We start from the raw sequence: 21,471 nt of genomic DNA, 5'->3' as shown, positions 1-21,471 counted from the left end.
TTTAGAGGGCAAAAATATTTTATTAAGCACAAAATGGGAAAACTGGAGGATCTTCAAGAAAACTTGGAGCTACGCAGAAAAGCTAAGGGAAGAATTTTAAACGCTCTCCTAGAAGAATATTAGAAAGATCTACAGGTCTGAAGAAAATGTCTAAGGTGAGACAGGGGAGGGGGGGGGAGGGGTAGAGGTTAGGGGGGGTAAAAATTTGAAATGGTCAACCTTTTGGTATTTTTATTTGCTCTTTTGCAAGAGGAGGTATATATATGGGTTTATATGGGTTCATTGTATATGCGCATGTTACAATAGCATATGAATAATAAAAAATAAAAAAAAAAAAAATATCATAATAAAAAGGAAATAAATAAATAAATAATATATTAATTAAAAAAAAAAAAAAAAGAGAAACCCTTATAAAGAAAAGCGACACTAATGATGCAAAACCAAAATAGAGATGCAATGGGCTGGTACGTAGAACATGAGCATATATCCGCACTCTATGAGGAAGAGTCTGAAGTGAAAAAAAAAAAAAAAAAAAAAGAAGGAAAATGATAAATGGTTTTCAATTTTTTTTACCAATAAATATCTAAAAAGTGTGATGTACATTTGTATTCATCCCCCTTTACTCTAATATCCCGAAATAAAATCTAGTGGAACCAAGAAGAGCATTAATCAGAGAAGCAGAAAAGAGGCCCATGGTAACTCTGGAGGATCGACAGTTCAAATGGGAGAATCTGTCCACATGACAACTATTAGTTCTGCACTCCACAAATCTGGCCTTTATGGAAGCGTGTTAAGAAGAAAGCCATTGTTGAAAGAAAAACAGTTTGCAAGAAGCCATGTGGACACAGAAAGCATGTAGAAGAAGGTCCTCTGGTCAGATGAGACCAAAAAGAAAAACACTATATGTGGCGAAAACTAAAACTGCACATCAGCATGGACACACCAGGGCATTCTTAGGCCCCATACACACGAGAGGATTTATCCGCGAATACGGTCCAGTGGACCGTTTCCGCGGATAAATCCTCTTGAGGATTTGTGCGGATTTCCATGCGATGGAGTGTACTCACCATCGCATTGAAATCCGCGCCGAAATCCTCTGGCGATGACGTGTCGCGCTGTCGCCGCGATTATGACGCGGCGACGTGCGCGACGCTGTCATATAAGGAATTCCACGCATGCGTCGAATCATTATGACGCATGCGGGGGATCCCTTCGGACGGATGGATCCGGTGAGTCTATACAGACCAGCGGATCCATCCGTTGGGATGGATTCCAGCGGATAGATTTGTTTAGCATGTCAGCAAATATTTATCTGCTGGAATCCATCCCAGGGGATAAATATCCGCGGAAAAAGATCCGCTGGAGTGTACACACCATAGGATCTATCCGCTGAAACCCATTCGCTGGGATTTTTCAGCGGATGGATTCTATCGTGTGTATGGGGCCTTAGAAGGAAACCTGTTCGAGTGTGCAAAAGACTTGAGACTGGGGTGGAGGTTCATCTTCCAGTAGGACAACAACCCTAAACATACAGCCAGAGCTACAATGGAATGGATTGGATCAAAGCATGTTCATGTGTTAGAATGGCCCAGTTAAAGTCCAGACCTAAATTCAATTAAGAATCTGGGACAAGACTTGAAAATTGCTGTTCACAGACGCTCTCCGTTCAATTGACAGAGCTTGAGCTATTTTGCAAAGAAGAATGGGCAAAAATGTGCAAAGCTGGTAGAGACACAACCAAAAAGACTTGCAGCTGTAATTGCAGTAAAACTTTTCACATATTTTCTGTAAAAAATGTTGAAAACCATTTATCATTTTCCTTCCACTTCACAATTATCGGTAGGTGCCACTTTGTGTTGGTCTGTCACATAAAATTCCAATAAAATACATTTAAGTTTTTGGTTGCAACATGACAAAATGTGGAAAATTTCAGCAAATCAGCCATGCTGCTGCCAGAACACGGCTCAACATACTGTATGTAGCTAATGCGACCACAGTATATTACAGCGCAAACGCAAACAGCGGTCAAATAGTTATATCGTGCAAATAGTTTGCCTAGGCCAGCATGATCAAACAAACAATTTAAAGTCAATTTAAACATTGAATTCTTCTTTAATCCCTCAAGACCATGGTCCTTTAATACTTTGCATTGACCTAAAGCAGAGTTCCTCCCAAAAGTGGAAGCTCCACTTATCTGCCCCCCCCCCCCCTCCGGTGCCATATTTGGCATCTTTCAGGGGGGAGCAGGTTCCCCACTTTCAAGAGATCTCACCGCAGCGAGATCACTCGGAAGTATGGACCCCTTCTCCTTCCCCTGCCCCCGAGCCATTCAGAAAGCACAGCACGCTTTGCACATGCGCAGTAGGGAACCAGCTGTAAATTACTACGAATGGCGGAGGCAGCACCCGAGAGCTAATGGAAACATCAGCTGGGGTGCAGACATTGCTGGATTCCAGGATAGGTAAGTGTCCTAAGTCAGCCGCTACAGCTTGTGTAACGGCTGACTTATTTTTACAGAACTGTTTTAACCACTTGAAGACCAGCCATTTTCTGGCACTTTTTGTATACATGTGAAAATATTATTATTTCTTTTGCTAGAAAATTAGTTAGAACCCCCAAACATGATATATTATTTTAAAGCAGAGGCCCTAATAAATTGGCGGGCTTGACAATTTTTTATGTCCCACGGTATTTGTGCAGCGGTTTTTCAACCACAATTTTAGGGAAAAAATACACTTTCAAATTTTAATGCATAAAAAGACAATACATGGCGACAAATTATGTCAATTTTACTATCCATAGGCAATACTTTAACAGCCTTTACAGGTTATCACTTTAAATTTACAGAGGAAGTCTAGTACTAGAATTACTGCCCATAATCCAACGTTTGCGGTGGTTCCTCACATGTGGGATAATTGCAGTTTGCGTGCATGCACGTGTTTATCTGTGTGCGCTAAAACGGGGGGATGGGGCAAAAAAAACATAAAAAATTATTAAATTTATTTTATTTTTACAGTTTTCAAAAAAAAAAATTGATCACTGTTATTGCTGTCACAAGGCATGTAAACATCCTTTTGACAGCAATAGGCATGCAATAGGTACTTTTTATGGAAGGATCTGTGGTCTATTAGACCCCAAATCCCTCCTTTGCACTTGAAAGAATTCAAAACGCCAAGATCACAATTTTTTTGAATACGTCAAGATTTTTAAAAATGGCGCCTTTCGGATGCTGATAAACCGGAAGTGATGTCATGTCATATTTTTTGGGTTACCATAGCCGAGACCCGATCAAAGCCAATCCCAGGTTTCTTTGGAGTCTTGAACTAGCCAGCGGACGTCCTGGCTAGTAGTTTGGGTCTCCTGGTGGGACAGGAGAGCTAGAGCGAGCCACAGGACGTGGCAGGAGGGGGGACGTCCGGAGCTGGTTAACCGCTCCGGTTGTTATTACAAGAGTCGACTGTCGGCTCTAAAAATCAGTAGTCAAATGACGTAGCATGTATGTGACTTGGGGGCAAGTGGTTTAAAGAACAAACTCTTGTCTAGAGAGATATCTATCCTAGTATTAACCTTGATCATTCTTGTAATGACCTCCCCGTTAATGAGTAGTCTTCATTTTCTAGCAAAAATACCTGGGGACTACATAATCCTGGCACCTAATTTCTACTTCAGCTTTTTTTTTTTGTAGGCATTGACTTGTTTACAGGCTCAACTATTAGAGATCCATGTTAATAACCATCAGTAAACTGGAGACCATGTTAAAAAAAATTGACCAAATTCCATTGAGAAAAACGTGTTCAAGTTTCAGACAACAAATTCTACCATTTACATAATGGTTACAAAGGAGCGATCTTGGCATTTTTGCACATTAATTAGTGCATTTTTTTTTAGCTGTGATGCAGAACACAGCTTTAACCAGATGTAGATATATTTTCACAATTTCAATAACCGTTTGTTTTTCCTGTGATTGTGTTAATAAAAGCCAATATAATAATTCCATCTGTTAGGCAATTTCCTCTTTGCGAGTAATTCTGTGCCAACTGCATGGCCTTTAAAATAAGACTGAATGCAGTGTATTATATTAAACACATAATTGGAGATTTACAGATTGCAGCATGAGTTTTGTTTGGTCCATCTGCAAACCTGAAAAGTGGTTCATAAGAAAATGAAGGAGCTTGTTTTTTCCCAGCTATGCAAAAATGTGCCGTAAAGCACTGAGCTAAAATAATCAAGATTGAGAGATTATTACTAGACGACATTATTTCGACTGAAATGACTGCATATAATTTTACCGATTAAAAACGGAACTGCACCTGGGGGATATTTTGCTCTTCTTATCCCACCTCCACTTCGTTGTTTGGAACCTGGCAAGGATCTACAGCACGTGTGGGCTAGTTTCTGTCAACAGACTTTCTGGGTACCAGCAGCTTGCTTGCGCATGCATAGAAACAACCCATGTGCATGCAGATATGCCACAGGTCTCTGCCACATTCTAAAGAGCTGTGGCAGATCTGTGCATGCATAAAATCTTGCAGGGTGATTGCACTCTGGAGCAAATCAGAAGGCAATGGAGGAGCTGAATTTATTCTAGCCTAGGTCAGAAAGTAGAAAGTGCAATAGTTTAGGAGGGAGATGGAAGAACTATAAAAGCAAAAAATGTGTTAAAGGAGTTGTAAAGGTAAAAGTTTTTTTACCTTAATGCATCCTATGCATTAAGGTAAAAAAACATCTGACAGCACCGCCCCCCCCCCCCCCCGAGCCCCCGTTTTACTTACCTCACCGTTCGAAAGTCCCGGGCGCGTGCTTGTCATCCTGCTCGGTTCCCAGCCTGGCCGTTGATTGGCTAGGCTGGGCGGATTGATAGCAGCACAGCCATTGGCTGGCGCTGCTGTCAATCACAGCGGATGACGCGGCGCGCCGGGGGGCGGGGCCGAGTGATACAGTCGGCGGCTATGGCCGCTGCTGTATCACGGGAGCGCGCTCGCAAAAGCTTTCCACCATGCGAGGGAGCTCGCATGAACGTGGAAAGCTTTTGCGAGGAGGAGCCGAGACAGCCGCCGAGGGACCCCAGAAGACACGGATCCGGGTCACTCTGTGCAAAACGATCTGCACAGTGGAGGTAAGTAGAACATGTATGTTATTTAAAAAAAAAAATTTTACCTTTAGTGTTCCTTTAAAGTTGAGTGAAGTTCCACTTTAAACAGTTTCAAGCTTCAGGGGAAGGTTGTGAGGCTTTGGTAAGGTACAATTTGAGGTATCAAACTTCTACCTAAAAGGTATTCTGGTAAGCATCAAATGTTGGCCCTCATGTTCCTGTGGACGAGTCAAGACAACCAAACTTAGAAGTCTTGTTAACTTGGAAAATAATCCATAGCTTACCGCCCACCTAAGTTTTGGGCATCTCCAAATTACATGCATCAAACCACCTGGATTCTGCCCACATTTGCCACAATTAATTCTTATAGGCCATTTAAGTATAGTGGTTTGGTTGTTTCAGATAGCCAATATAGCTCTATTATGCAATTACCCAATGCTTGTGCCATCAGTTTGTCAAGTTCTTGAGATCATTGATTGACAGGTGCATTTATCCTGCAGATGACCTCCTTCAAGCAAGTTTATCATTTCTATAGACCTGTATGGGGATGCAAAATAAGCTTTAAGCAAACAAAGGCCTGCTGACATAGGCACTTAGTCTTATATACAAAATAAATAAGGGTTTTATGCAATCGCCATGGTGACCTAGTAGCTTTATGGAAGCTAGTGGCCTCAGTCTGACAGAGTTCTGTGAGGTCTGTTGAGCAGGCACAAACAACAAGTGAGCATGCTTCTTTCCCTGGTCTGCCTGCAGAAGGAAAGAGAAACTGTTGGAACACAGTGGGGTTTATTTACTAAAGCTTGAGAGTGCAAAATCATGCTCACTTCTGCGTAGACACCAATCAGCTTCCACGTTCTATTGCCAAAGCTTAATTGAGCAAGCTGAGGTTAGAAGCTGATTGGTTTCTATGTAGAAGTGAGCCTTGTATTTCTATTTTTCAGTAAAATAAAGTTCCTATTGCACTAGCTTTGCACTTCCCTTTAATTTGTCATGTTTCCAAAACTGGGACTTTTGCCCGATGTCTAAAAGCCCAAAAACCACAGATGTAGCAAAATGTGTCTTGACAGGAAAGGGTGGCACCTGCCTATTTAGACCAGCCTTTTTCAACCAGGGTGACCAGGCACCCTGTGGTACCTACATGTTTATTAAAGGGTGCCTTGGCAAAATGCCTACAAATTTCCCTAGAATTGTATACAAGCCAGGGCACCTGTACAACATACTTATTTACCCCTTCCCTGCCTCTCTCCATCAGCACTGGGGTCATATTAGGCGAGTAAGGGAGAAGAGAAACATTGGAATACTAGTCAGTGCCAGCGTGTAAATTAACTCTAATGTTGGGTGTGTGGACGTTGCTGGGTTATGTAAACTTTTGGATTTATTTTTTTCCACATTTTGGAATGGGGTGCTCCAAGAGTGTGCATAATTTTAAAGGATGATTTGGCTGTAAAAAAGTTGAGAAACACGGCTTTCACCCAGGTGAAGATGCTGGGCTGGTGTGGTTACATGTGGTTTGCGGTTGTAAGGCCGGTTGAATGTACTGCCAAATTCTCTGAAATGCCTTTTGGAGATGGCCAATTGCACGCTCCCCCAAAACTTGTGACATCTGTGGCATTGTGCTGTGTGATAAAGCTGCACATTTTACTGTAGAGTGACCTTTTTGTCACCAGCCTTAGGCACACCTGTGCAATAATCATGCTGTCTAATCAGCATCTTGATATGCCACACCTGTGAGGTGGATGGATTATCTCGGCAAAGGAGGAGAAGTGCTCACCAACACCAAATAAGACAGATTTGCGAAAAATATTTGAGAGAAATGGGCATTTTGTGTACATAGAAAAAGTTGTAGATCTTTGAGTTCAGCTCATGATAAAAAGGGGCAAACACAAAAGTGTTGCGGTTATAATTTTGCTCAGTGTAGTCAGGTTGAAAAAAAGACAAGTCCATCTAGTTCAACCAAAAGAAAATCATACAATCCCATATACAGGGGGCCCCCGGGTTACGAACCCATTAGGGACTTTCCTCCTGTTTGTAAATCGGAAATGTTCGTAAGTCAGCCGCGCATTCGCAGACCGGCAATTGCAGACATTTCCGATGTTCCGTCAAATGCCGCAAAACAGCAGACGGTCCGCCCAAAATGGCAGAGGGTCCCCGCAGCGCCTGGTTCGTAAGTAGAAGTTCGTAACTCGGGCGTTCGTAAGTCGGCGACCCTCTGTACACAATCCTTCACTCACAGTTGATCAAGAAGAAGGTGAAAAACCCCAGCAAAGCATGATCCAATTTGCTACAGCAGGGGAAAAAAATCCTTCCTGATCCCCCGAGAGGCAATGGGATTTTCCCTTGATCTACTTTACCTATAAATGTTAGTACCCAGTTATATTATGTACATTTAGGTAAGAATCCAGGTCTTTTTTAAAGAAACCTACTGAGCTGGGCAGAACCACATCTGAAGGGAGTCCAGATGACATTTTCACAGCTGTTACTGTAAAAAAAACCTTTCCATATTTAGAGATGAAATCTTTTTTCCTCTAGATGTAACGATGACCTTAAAGTGAATAACTCAACACCAAGTTCACTATATAGACCACTTATGTATTTGTACATGTTGATCATCTCTTCCCCCCCCCCTTTTAATCTTCTCAAGAGAAAATAAATTCAGTTCCTCTAATCTTACCTCATAGCCAAGCTCCTCCATGCCTCTCATCAGTTTGGTTGCCATTCTCTGCACTTTCCCCAGTTCCCAAATATCCTTTTTGAGAACTGGTGCCCAAAACTTAACTGCATATTCCAGATGAGGTCTTACAAATGATTTGTACAGGGGCAAAATGATCTCTCTACCTCTGGAGTCCATACCTCTCTTTAGGCTACTTTTTACACCCGAAAGGGGGTCTAATACCAGAAAATACTTTGGTTGCTTTAGAAAACGCAGCTTGGCATTGCATGCCATTATTGAGCCTATGATCTACCAAAACCCCCAGATCCTTCTCCACTATGTATTCCCCCTAGTATACAAGATGCATGCATGCATATTCTTATCCCCCAAGTGCATAACTTTACATTCATCAACAATAAACCTCATTTGCCACTTTGTTACCCAATTGGACAGTGCTTGTAAATTGGAGACCTCCTGTAAGACCTCCTGTAAGGATTCTACTGCATATCTTGTGTCACCTGCAAAGACAGAAATGGTAATTTTGATCCCAGAAGAATACATCAGTAGGAAGAGCAGCACACACATATGTTATGGCATGGGTGAGCTACAGAGGTCTCATAGATGAAGATCAATGCCACTGCTATCCCAAATACCAGCAAGCTTATAGCACTCACAATGTATTTTAAATGCTGGCGGTAGAGAAATGTCCCCAAAATGCTTTATGCTACTGATTGCTGCGCTACTTACTCCTGACCTCTAAATTACTTATTTTTGAATCCTGCATTATTCTTGACGTTTGAGTTACATTCTAATGACCTCTGTTAAATTCCGGGGGGCAAGGGGGAAGAGGTGACAGATAGAACAGAGAGGACATAATGGACATATGCCTCTAACATGTGTCATGCAATGTGTCAAAAACCTCTTCCTCTCCAGGCGTTGCTTCCAAAATATTCAGACATAAATTCCTTCATTATACGATGTTTTATTCTTCCAATGATATGACAGCAAACAGTTTATGCTTACATTGTTACGTTGTTACAGACATCATGGCAGGTAGGCATCACAAAGTTACAGAAGGAGGAAATAGATGGTACATCTTCTATGCTGGCTATAGAGCCTCTTATGATCTTTCTCCTGGGTGAGGGTCCCATCCCCACCCTGAGGCTTCCGTAGGGCCGGGATGACCCTCGAGATTCCTACCTTACTATGCTCAAACCTGTATACTTATACAAGTTTTACAGCTAACTAAGCACAATTGGCTCGTTTCCAAAGAAGGTTGCGATGAGCTTTAACGCCCACTCATGTATATTTAACTAACATCTCCAACCTCCTTCTTGACGTAGACTTTCAAGAATAGATGTGGCCTACAACAGATGTAACTGACCTTGTTTGCCCTCAAAGCTACCATGTCTAAACCAAATGATTCAGAGACCTTTAAAACATAATATCATTTAAAATCTAACAACCTCTCTGGTAAAGTGGAGTTCCACCCAAAAGTGGAAGCTCCGATTATCTGCCTCCCCCCCCCCCGACCCTCCGCTGCCACATGTGTCACCTTTTGGAAGAGAGCAGGTACCTCTTTTTGGGAGGTACCCGTCACCCACTTCCAGGAGACTGCGCCGCTGTGACCTTGGCCCACCTCCTTCCTCGGCCACGCCAGTTAGAAAGCACAGTGCACTTCGAGCACGCACAGTAGGGAACCGTCTGTAAAGCCGAAAGGCAGGTTTCCCTTTACCATAAATAATGGCAGAAGCACCATGAGCCGATCAGAAAATCAGTGAGTGTGCCAACATCGTGGGATCAATGGACAGGTAAGTGTCTTAACATTAAAAGTCAGAAGCTACAGTATTTGTAGCTGCACATTTTATTTTTTTTGGTGGGGGGGTTGGAGCTCCTCTTTAAATACTGACCACGGCATTACATACTACTGTCTCCTAGACTCTGCATTACTCATTGATCGTACCCAAAGCTAAATGCTGTTTCAAGTCTAATTCAAAAAAGGTTAAGATTCGTCCCACAAAGTATTTTCTGGGATGAAAGCTTCTTTCCCTAAACCAAGTGAAGCATGTTTTTCACGTACTATGGTAGACCTTGTGGGAAGTGAACATCCTAGCTTTTAGCAACATAGGAATTACATATTCAAAAAGACCCTGTCCCTCACAACCTGGGTTTCAACAGATGTGCTGTTAAAGCTTGCAATGGTGGAGCAAGGTGGTAAACCGGTACTGGGGTAAAAAAAAAAATCAAACTTGGAAAAGACCACAGTGTCTCTGGCAGAAATCTGCTCAGGTTGAAAAAACATCTGCCTGGGCCAATTTGGCGGAATGAGAATCAGCAGATTGCCTTGAATCTCTATGCTGCAGAGCAGATGAGGAAGGAGTTTCATATGAGAAAAGGCGTAAATCGAGTTGTACTGATTCTACAGCTCCACCAGAGCATTCACCATTTCCACCAGAAGGTCTCTGCACTCGGAGACACACCTGTCCAACTTGTTAAACATGGATGCCAGGTGGTCCACATCTGTGTCATCCACCTATGAAACAGGTTCTGGAACACTTCCAGGTGTAGGGCCCATTATCCTGGATCCAAGAGCTGGTGGCTGAGAATGTCCGTCTGCCAATTGTTCATGACTGAGATGTAAATAGCAGACAAGAACAGAATGCAAAAGTTCTGCCAAGTACAGAAATCTTCCAACTTCACTTGCTGGAAAAAGACTTCTGGTTCTTCCCCAATGGTTGATTTACTTTACTGCTATGGCATTGTCTGGCTAAAACATGGATCAAATGAGCCTCAAGTCAGGCTGTGCAGGCCATTGGAGTACAGTGAACTCATTGTCATGTCCAAGAAACCAGTTTGAGATGATTTGAGCTTTGTGAGATGGTGCATTATCCTGCTGGAAGGAGCCATCAGAAGATGGGTACATTGTAGTCATAAAGAGATGGACATGGTCAGCAACAATACTCAGGTAGGCCATAACGTTTAAATGATGCTCAATTGTTACTAAAGGGCTAAAAATGTGCCAAGAAAATATATCACCGTTACACCACCAGCCTGAACTGTATATACAAGGCAGGATGGATCCATGCTTTCATGAGGTTTATGCCAAATTCTGACCTTACCATCTGAAAACCTCAGCTAAAAATCGAGATTCATCAGACCAGGCAACATTTTTCAAATCTTCTATTGTCCAATTTTGGTGAGCCTCTGAATTGTAGCCTCAATTACCTGTTCTTAGCAGAGAGGAGTGGCAGCCATTGTGGTCTTCTGCTGCTGTCCCATCTACTTCAAGGTTCGATGTGTTGTGCGTTCAGAGATGGTATTCTGCATACCTTGGTTGTAACGATTGGTTGAGTTACTGTTGCCCATCATCTCTGCCCATTCTCCTCTGATCTCAATAAGGCATTTTCGTCCAAACACAACTGCTGCTCAAGGGATAGTTTCTCTTTTCAGACCATTCTCTCTAAACCCTAGAGATGGTTGTGTGTCAAAATCCCACAACAATATCATCAATTTTTAAATACTCAAACAAGCTGGTCTGGCAATAACAACCATGCCACGTTCAGTCACAAATCCCCTTTCTTCCCCATTCTAATGCTTGGTTTGAACTTCAGCAAGTAATCTTCACCACCTCTAGACGCTTAAATGCATTAAGCTGCAGCCATGCGATTGGCTGATTAGCAATTTGTGTTACCAAGCAATGGAACGGGTGCAACTAATAAAGTGGCCAGTGAGTGTACATCGATTATGAAAGAAGGATGGTCGGAAATGCCTTTACCTGAAAACTCCAATGACCTAACACAACAAACAAAGCATAATTAATATGAGGCAGATCACTTCTGGAAAGAGAAAGGAGAAAGATGATTGGATAGATACCACAATCTTCAAATACCCTGCCAATCCACTTTCTGAAAAATTCTACCACTTGGACAGGGTTGAAGAAAACAGAGTTGCTGGGTACTAAAATAAACACTTCACAAACCCGAGTCCATCCAATTCTAATCTGTCACTTTTGTTGCTCCAGGCATTTTTTTATGATTTCACTTTTGTACTTTAATTTGCCTGTTTGATTCACAAATCACACAAAATTAAAAAACACATAACAGCTCTATTCCCGCAAGTTTCCAACTTTTTACACTCTTCTTTTGAGTTTTGTGTAATAACTAGTAAAAATAGGATTTTATACTCACCGTAAAATCCTTTTCTCCGAGTTCATGGACGGACACAGCCTTAATCTTGACAAAGTGGGAAATAGCCTTCCTTTAGGAGTGACTAGGCAGAAAGTGTTAACAACTTCAAAGCTGAACAGGTTGGAAAAAAATCTGTTTGGTGGGCAAGATAGAATTCTATCTTGTACCCTGAAGACACTACTTCGCAAACCCATCGGTCGGGGACCTGAAATGTCCACCGGGTCGCGAATTAGCGAAGACGTCCCCCCACCCGAGAGATGGGGGGGGCAAACCTTCATGCGGATGTAGCTTTGTCTGCAGGTTTGTTGGGTTTGCGAAACCAGGGATGTCTGTACTGGGCGGACGAAAAAAAGGGATTTTTAATACAGCTTACCTGTAAAATCCTTTTCTTGGAGTACATCACGGGACACAGAGCGGCATATTCATTACTATATGGGTTATATGGAGTACCTTCAGGTGTTGACACTGGCAATCTCAAACAGGAAATGCCCCTCCCTATATAACCCCCTCCCATAGGAGGAGTACCTCAGTTTTGTAGCAAGCAGTATGCCTCCCAAAATGGTCCCCAAAAAGAGGGGTGGGAGCTCTGTGTCCCGTGATGTACTCCAAGAAAAGGATTTTACAGGTAAGCTGTATTAAAAATCCCTTTTTCTTTATCGTACATCACGGGACACAGAGCGGCATATTCATTACTATGTGGGATGTCCCAAAGCAATGCTCACAATGAGGGGAGGGAGAACATCTCCAAGACAAAAGGATTTAATTTAGAGAAATACTCAAATCATAATAAATCCAACTTAGTTGAGAAAAATAATCTTAAATTTTAAATTTAACTCAAAAAAGAGGAGCCCCCGGAATCCGAGGGTCTCAAACTGCAGCACTGCCTGCCCAAAGGCTGTATCAGACTTCCTTCTTACGTCCAACTGGTAGAATTTTGTAAACGTGTGGACAGAAGACCAGGTTGCCGCCTTGCAAACTTGAGCCATAGAGATCTGGTGGTGTGCTGCCCAGGAGGCGCCCATGGCCCTAGTAGAATGAGCCTTTAATGATACTGGAGGAGGCAACCCTTTCAAGCCGTAGGCCTGAGTGATTAATTGCTTAATCCACCTAGAAATGGTGGACTTTGCAGCTGCCTGCCCCTTCTTGGGCCCATCCGGTAATATGAACAGCACATCTGTTTTCCGGATCTTCTTTGTAGCTTTAAGATAGGCCTTCATGGCCCTGACGATATCCAAGGTATGCAGCAACCCTTCCTTTCTGGAAGTAGGTTTAGGGAAGAAGGATGGTAATACCAAATCCTGGTTCAAATGAAAACTGGATACAACCTTCGGTAGGAAGGAAGGATGAGGGCGGAGAACGACCCTGTCCTTATGAAAAATAAGATATGGTTCCTTACAGGATAAGGCCGCCAGTTCCGATACTCTTCTTGCGGAAACTATGGCGACCAAAAATACTAACTTTCTTGTCAGTAAAACCAAAGGAATTTCAGCCAACGGCTCAAACGGTTGTTTCTGTAAACTTGACAGAACAAGGTTTAAATCCCACGGGCAAAGCGGGGATTTAACTGGAGGTTTAATACGTAAGACCCCTTGAAGGAAGGTCTTAACCAGCGAGTGGGTGGCCAGCGGCCGCTGAAACCACACTGACAGAGCAGAAATCTGTCCTTTGATTGTGCTTAATGCCAATCCTTTATCCACTCCTAGCTGGAGAAAACTTAATACTCTATCGATGGTAAATTTGCGAGAAAGCCATCGCTTGGACTCACACCAGCCTACATAGGCCTTCCAGACCCTGTAATAAATCACCCTAGAGACCGGTTTCCTGGCTCTGATTAGGGTAGAGATTACTTTCTGAGACAGACCTCTACCCCTGAGAATCAGGGATTCAGCTTCCAGGCCGTCAAATTTAGATGCCGTAAGGCAGGGTGGAGGATCGGACCTTGCGATAGCAGGTCTGGCCGTAGAGGAAGAGTCCAAGGGTCTCCCACTACCATCCTTAAGATTAGTGAGTACCATGCCCTTCTGGGCCATGCTGGAGCTACCAGGATGACTGGTATGTGCTCCACCCGGATCCTGCGCAGCAGGCGGGGTAGTAACTGGAGCGGGGGAAACGCATAAAGAAGTTTGAACCGATGCCAAGGGCAAACCAACGCATCGGTTCCGCAGGCCATCGGACCCCTTGAGCGGGACATGAACCTGTCTAGCTTCTTGTTGAGTCTCGATGCCATGATATCCACGTCCGGCACTCCCCATCTTTGGCAGAGTGCTTGAAAGATTTGTGGATGCAGAGACCATTCCCCCGGCAAAAGAGTCTGGCGGCTTAAGAAGTCTGCCTGAAAGTTGTCCACTCCTGGAATGAATATTGCCGATATGCAGGGCACATGAGCCTCTGCCCATAGGAGAATCAAGCTCACCTCTCTCTGAGCGGCTTGACTCCTGGTTCCCCCTTGGTGATTTATGTATGCCACGGCCGTGGCATTGTCTGATTGAATTCTCACCGGGAACCCCTGCAATTTTGACGTCCAAGCCCTGAGGGCTAGTCGAGCAGCTCTGAGCTCCAAGATGTTGATGGGCAACTGCTTCTCTGGCGTTGCCCAAGTACCTTGGCGAGTGCAACCATCCAAAATTGCTCCCCAGCCCGTCAGGCTGGCGTCTGTGGTCACTATCTTCCAAGCCACTGGGCTGAAAGACTTCCCCTTCAGTAGATTCTGAGGGTCTAACCACCAACACAGACTTTGTCGGACTCTTGATGAGAGCGGCAACGGGATATCCAAGGCCTGTGGCCTTCTGCTCCATGCTGACAGGATGGCTGCCTGCAGGATGCGAGTGTGGCTCTGGGCGTATGGTACCGCCTCGAATGTGGCCACCATCTTGCCTAGTAACCTCATACATAGGCGAATAGTCGGTTCCTTCTTGCTTAGAACCAGTAGGATTAATTCCTTGATGGCTTTGACCTTCCTCAGAGGTAGAAACACTCTTTGTTGTTCTGTGTCTAATCTCATGCCGAGATATTCCAACTGCCTTGTGGGCAGGAAAGCTGACTTTTCTCGATTTAGGACCCAGCCGAACTTCTCGAGGTATTGGACCGTGAGGGCCACTGCTCGCTCCAAGCCGGGAGACGAGTGATCTATGACTAGGAGGTCGTCCAGGTATGCTAGGATCGTGACCCCTTGGATCCTTAGTTTGGCTAGGATTGGAGCTAGGACCTTCGTGAACACCCGGGGGGCCGTAGCCAACCCGAAGGGAAGCGCCACGAATTGGAAGTGACGCGAAGCCACCTTGAAGCGTAGATATTTTTGATGTGGCTGATAAATTGGAAGATGAAGGTAGGCATCCTTTATGTCTATGGACGCCATGAAGTCGTCCTTTTGGAGTGTGGTAGCTGCTGACCGCACGGATTCCATCCGAAATGAGCGGATCTTTAGGTATGTATTTACCATCTTTAGGTCCAAAATTGGCCTGACATCTCCATTGGACTTCGGGATGATGAATAGGTTGGAGTAGAAACCTAGCCCCTGTTCCAGGACTGGTACCTCTACTATTACTTCCTGGGAAAGTAGATGATTTAATGCCGACATTAATGCGGCTCCTTTCTCCGATTGTTTGGAATCCTCGACTCCTGGAAATGAAGAGGAGGAAACCTTAGGAAATCTAATTTGTAGCCCGTGGCCACGGAAGACCGTACCCACTCGTCGGGAATGCTGGCTTCCCAAACCTCTGAAAAGAGTCGCAGCCTTCCCCCCACCTTCGTGGGTGGGGGCGTCCCTTCATAAGGTCGGCTTGGGGGCTGGTTTTGCTGGTTTGCGAACCCACTGCTTTCTGCCTCTAGCAGCCTGTCCTTGTGATTTGCTGTTGAAGCCGAAGTTTGCTTTCGCAGGAGGCCGTCGATACTGTTTGGCATTAGAGGGCCCCTGCCCAGGGGAGTACTGTCGTTTAAACGCAGGCCCCTGAAACTTCCTCTTAGTTGGCAAGAGAGTACTTTTGCCATTTGAAATGGTTTGAATGTATTTATCTAGGTCTTCTCCGAAGAGTCGTCCTCCATGGAAGGGGAACCCTACCAGGAGCTTCTTGCATGGGGGCTCGGCCTCCCAGCTTTTTAACCATAAGAGTCTTCTCATATGGATAAGGGATAACGATAAACGTGACGCTTGCTGGATAGAATCCTTAATTGCGTCTACTGTAAAACATATGGCCCTAGGGACATCCGAAAATTCTTCTGCCTGCTGGGCAGGAATAAGTTTAAGCATCTGCTTAACTTGATCCGATAATGCTTGAGCAACCCCAATCGCAGCCACGGCTGGCTGTACTACTGCCCCTGCAGTAGTGAAGGAGTTCTTAAGTAGTGCTTCCAAGCGTTTATCAACTGGATCCTTGAATACCTGTATGTTTTCTACAGGGCATGTTAATGATTTGTTAATACATGAGATGGCTGCGTCCACTGTAGGAGTAGCCCATTTCTTGGAAAATTTATCTTCCATAGGATATAGGGCAGAGAATCTTTTAGGTGGTAAGAAGATTTTATCTGGCTTGTTCCAATCTTGGAACAAAACTCCCTCTAGTAGAGGGTGGATCGGAAATACTGCATTGCTTTGAGGCGCCCTCAGTGAGCCCAAAGCTGAAACCGTAGACACCTGGAGATCTGGTACTGGCAAGTTGAATGCATTATGGACCAAGTCCGTTAAGGCTTGAATCCACCAGCTCTCCCCTTGGGAGACTGCTCCAGACTCCTCTGTATCCGGATCTTCGATCCCTGAACCTACTTGGTCCTTGTCCAAGAGGTCGTCCAATTCCCATGAGGAAAGGACCTCCTCTTCTGAGGGTCCGCGCTCGGGCGACGGAGATCTAATCCGTTTACTGCCCCGCATAGCTGTGGCTATCATTTTTCCCATTCTTTTCTCCATCTCTCTTAAAGAGGTGAGTAATACCTTGTCCGTGACCATCTTAGGGTTGGACTGACCCGCGCCAGCTCCAGCCCCAGATCCCAATGGCCCCAAGGCTCCCTGTGGGGAAAGCAGCGGCATAACTTTGTCCGAGACCTCAGACTCTCTGGGGGAATCCCCACCTCTTGTACCCTCTGACCCGGATGCCATGGTACAATACCGAGGTACACCTGCTACCTATTGGTATTTGGAACTATAAAAGTTAATTGCCCAAACACCTGTTTGGGGGATAAAAAATGCTTCCTCTCCCCTAGATGACTTTTCTTTTTTTTTTTCGTTTTTGTTTCAAATCCAGGAAAGAAAAAACATTCTGTCCCCCTGAGTAGTATTGCAAAGAAAAACTATGAGATGGAAAAGAAACAGCCTATTTCTAGGCTTGAAAAAACAGTCTTCTGAAGACTGCAATATCCTTTCTGGCCACTGTGTGTCCTCGGCGCCCCGTGCTGCCGCTCTGGTCTTTCTTCCCCAGTTCCAAAGTATTGAATGGAACAAACAAGGAAGGGCCGCCCCTTCCTTAAGCCACTGACCCGCCCTTCCCCCCCCAGCAATCTCAAACAGGAAATGCCCCTCCCGACAGGGGGGGGGGGGGGTTTGGGAGGAAGGGACCTCTCTGTTCCAGCAAACTGCAGCCTGCAGCCTGGAACCATGAGGAGGTCAGCGTTTTGCCTGCTTTGCAGGCTCTGAGGAGGAAGACTGAATGGAGCATCGCCTGGAGGCTTGCAGGTAAGCACAGCTCTCTGACACACACATATACTTTTATATCACACAGGCCCCACTCAATGCTTTTCCAACACTACAAGGGAGGTCACATCTTATGGGGAATAATACATATAGAGCCATCCTATCTTTATGATATGTGACTAGTTTGCCAGATGCAGTGCATAACTTTAGGCATGTCCCCTGTGACCCCCCAGAAAAAAACCTGCTAAGAACCAAGTTCCGCAAGTTTTCCCCTCACTTACCTGCTCCATGCCGCAGGACTTTGCCAAGCAAGAGGCCCAATCTTCCCCCATCTCCGTGGGGATGTCTAGACCTTCAGGCCCTGGGTTCCTATGAAGGATCCACTGTCCTGGGCCCATATAGCACCCTGGCAACAGAAAACATTAGGCACCCAAAGGTTTCTAAGTTCTGGGCCCAGGGTCCAGCTCTGTAAAAAGAAAAGCATTATGGGCTATACCCCAAGGGTTTGGGGTCCGGTTACTGACCACTTTAGCGCTGAGGCTTTTTTGGACAGAACCGGTAGCTCACCTAATCCCAAGGATGCGGAGGCAAGCTAAACCATGACTAACACCTAAGACACTGGCGTAAAAACTGAGGTACTCCTCCTATGGGAGGGGGTTATATAGGGAGGGGCATTTCCTGTTTGAGATTGCCAGTGTCAACACCTGAAGGTACTCCATATAACCCATATAGTAATGAATATGCCGCTCTGTGTCCCGTGATGTACGATAAAGAAAAATGCTTGTGTGCGGTAAAGAAGGGCCCTTGCCTACGGCGTGGCTCCTTCCTCTTTTTGGAATGTGGGAGCAGTGTGCTCTTACCTCCTGTGGCATCTTTAATAATGTCATCCAGGGAAGCTTCAAAGAGTCTGTCGCCCTTAAGGGGCAGGTCCATCAGGGCTTTTTTGGAAGATTGGTCCACCGACCAATTCTTTAACCAAAGTAGACGGCGTAACATCACCGCTTGAACTAAAGCTCTGGCCAGCAAAGGAATAGTGTCCAGGGCTGATTCACAAATTAATTTTTGGCCTTGTACTAGTTGGTCAGCTAGGGCTACCTCGTTCGAGGAAGCCCGATGTGCTTGTAACCCATTGAGCAGCATCTTTACCCATTCCGTGAGTGTCTGAGTCACCAGGGTCCCAAATATGGTTGGGCGTACCGCCGAACCCACTTTGTACAGGTTGCGATTGATCGCCTCAGCCTTCTCATCCACAGGGTCTTTGCAGGCAAGAGCCCCGTCCACTGGTATGGTGGTTAGCTTGTTTAATCTGGACACAGGAGGGTCCACTATCGGGGGCGAGGTCCATCTTTTCAAGAAACTCTCTTCAAGAGGGTAACACACCGCTAGATTTTTAGGGACTGAAAAAAAACCTTCTGTGGTTTATCCCACTCCTTGTATAAAAGTTTGTCTAATATAAGCAGTGCGGGTTGCCTTACAGAACCCAAAAGGGACCGACGCGTCTGCTGCTTCTGCAGACCCCTCTATTTTTTGAGTATCTCGCACTGCGGTGATAAGGTCACTTACTAGAGCCCTATTGCATGCTGAGCTAGGTCCGAGGTCATCCTCACTGTCTGGGCGATCTTGGTCCACATCGTCATACCTCAGATTCAGGGTCATGAGCGCTAGCTGGACCCGGCTCCGCATCCGAGTTGTCCCCAGAAGATGGCGGGGGAGGGGGCGCTTCCTAGCCCCGTTCTCCCAAGCGCTGCTTCCACCTTGGCAACAAAGGCATCTAGGATTGCAGACATATTGTCCACCGATACATCGGGTGCAGGGGCATCAATTGCCAGCTCAGGTGTCTCAGGGGAAAAAAACTTCGGTTCCTGACACCATGCTGCCCACACGCCTGACACAGGGACTTCCAAACAAGGTACAATCACCCACCCTCCTAGCTGCAGCAGAGATGAGGAGTTCCCTCCCAGAGGACTCAGGAACCAGTAGTACAGTGCCGTTCTTAGCTGAGCTGCTTCTTGTCCGCTGAATACTAACAGATCTAGGGTCTGTCGGTCTGCTGTAATGGCTGCTATTCATTAAGGCTGCTGCTTTAATTAGCTCTTGTTTGCTAGTCAGCAGCGTGCCTGTCTGGCTCCTGATTTAAATCTGAAGATGGCGCTAGAGGCCAACAGCGCTGAGGCCCCAAAAGCATGGCCGCCAGTGCTATCTATATAGATGGGATCAGACTACAAAAAATATTAGGGAATATAGAGCCCTTTACTCACCTCTCCAGGGATGCCCAGCTCTGCCTTCTTGCTGAAGCAAGGTAGTAACTACTTAGACCCTTCCTGTGCTGAAGCATCCTGGACAGTGCATCTACCGCATGGTAAAGAAGGTGACTGTCGGCCAGGCTACTGCAACTCAACCCTGCAGACCGGCCCTAATGCAAGCCCTGGAGCGTATAGCTCACCGGCCACCCGTAGAGCGGGGGGCCTGTCGTGGAAGACCGAGTGCGTAGCTATGGTCGGGCACACACTCGATGGCCGGAACTGGTTGGACTACAAGGATCTGGGATCCAGCCTGTCACCCAGTCGGCAGTTGATCGAAGATCACAGGAATGATTAAAAACTTAAATAAGTAAAAAATACAAAAATACAATTTGAACTAAAAGCCTTCAAGCCTATGGGCCTGAAGGGAGCCACGTCTCCTCCTTAACTAGGCAGAAAAAAACTGAACTGCTTGGTGCAGGCTGAGGGGATATAGCCAGTAGGGCTGCCCCCTGGGCGGGGTTGTTCAGTTTTGAAGTTAACACTTTCTGCCTAGTCACTCCTAAAGGAAGGCCATTTACCACTTTGTCAAGATTAAGGCTGTGTCCGTCCATGAACGAAAGAGAACATTTAACTAAAATGGGTTGTAAAAAGAGTAAAACTAGGATAATGACTAATTAAAACTAGAAGCGTTTGTTTTCTTTTTTCAAAGGAGGATACACCAGTTTTATTTCACTTTACATTTCTATTTTCTGCAAAGAAAAAACCCACACAACCGTACCAACAATACATAAAGAGATTTTATACAAGGCACTGAACTTCAAGAGGCTTGTAACTCAATATACCACCGTTGAATAACCCCTTACAATGTGCACTTTTAACACAATATCACAAATCTCAGTACCTTTATCAATGCGTTTTCTGTTATTTAAATTCTGTAATTATTTTGGCAACAGAAAAAGATCTCTGCACATAGTCGTACTCAAAAGTTTGCATACCTTTGGAGAATACCCATGGGAAAAAACAGTATGTATCAGAAGAAAACATAAGTGGGAAAACACATTCATGGGATTCATATTCAACTGTAGGTCATAATAGAATGGCACAATCATAAAACAAAACATAGCAACAAGTTAACAAATTTAATGACCCTTGTCCAAAAGTCTGCATCCCTTCAGTTCTTAATTCTGTGTATGGTTACCTTTAGCATCAACGACAGGATGAAGTAATTTTTAATCATTGTCTATGAGGCCCAGAATTCTTGTAGGTGGTATAGCTGCCCATTTGTGTTGGCAAAATGCCTCCAGGTCATGCAAAGTCTCTGCAGTGTGGTTCGATATCAGGTCAGGAGACTGTAATGGCCACTGCAGAACCATCACATTATGCTGCAACCACTGGAGGGTCAACTTGCTTGACCTTGTGCTTAGAGTTATTGTTGTGCAGGAACATCCAACAGTGTCCCATGCCCAGCTTTTGAGCAAAAGAATGCCAATTGTCTGACAGTATTTTCTGATAACATGCTGCATTCATCTTGCCATCAATTTTTACAAGATTACTGAGATTACGTAACTGTTAGTTTTTCTTTGTACCCCAAACAATTCTTCTGGCTGTAATATTTATTGGTCTACCTGACCTTGGCTTGGCATCAAGGATGCTCAAATTTTTCAATTCTTATAAGGTGA

This window comes from Rana temporaria, chromosome 3 (genome assembly GCF_905171775.1).
Source record: "Rana temporaria chromosome 3, aRanTem1.1, whole genome shotgun sequence".
Taxonomy (NCBI): Eukaryota; Metazoa; Chordata; class Amphibia; order Anura; family Ranidae; genus Rana; species Rana temporaria.
The sequence above is the reverse complement of the archived record's forward strand: the minus strand, read 5'-3'. Positions refer to the sequence as shown.